This window comes from Gouania willdenowi, unplaced genomic scaffold (genome assembly GCF_900634775.1).
Source record: "Gouania willdenowi unplaced genomic scaffold, fGouWil2.1 scaffold_55_arrow_ctg1, whole genome shotgun sequence".
NCBI lineage: Eukaryota > Metazoa > Chordata > Actinopteri > Blenniiformes > Gobiesocidae > Gouania > Gouania willdenowi.
In genome coordinates, this window is record NW_021145219.1 from 1,329,472 (window position 1) to 1,330,076 (window position 605).

Sequence of the window (605 nt, forward strand, 5' to 3'; positions counted from 1 at the left end):
TGAAGCTATTTTGTCACTTCTGTTTAACTGGACTAGTTTTTTCCTGTACATTTACTCAAAGCTTGTCCTGTAGTTTTGCAGTTTCAAATTTCAACCAATCCCAGAGCTGACAGAGAAAGTTTGCTGCATTTGGTGAATAAATGAGTTTTAAAAAAACAAAACTTCTAATTATTGAGCTAAAAGAACATCAATAGTAAATATGTCAACATTTATTGAGACTTTTTTTGTGCAACTCGTTTGTACAATAAAAACAAACTATTAAACATGTTAGTTGTAATTAATTATTTCAGTTCATGTTAAACTGTTGACATTTTATTTCAAACTTGCAGGTGTGAATGATATATGCTTATTTTATTTGAAAGTTAATTACCTACTTAAACCTTTCTCTTATCACTGATGTAACAATTATAACCTTATAATTTACACTGAGTAGTTAAAATCAATCAACTTTTGTTACTCGTATATAGACAGTGATTAAAATACAGGACTTCCTAATCAAAGGTTCATAAACGCTATTGTTTAATTGTTTTACTATCCATTCTTTTGAGACTCAATGTTTTGAAGAATATCATGGAAAAATGGATCTTGGGTGTTTCCATTAACCC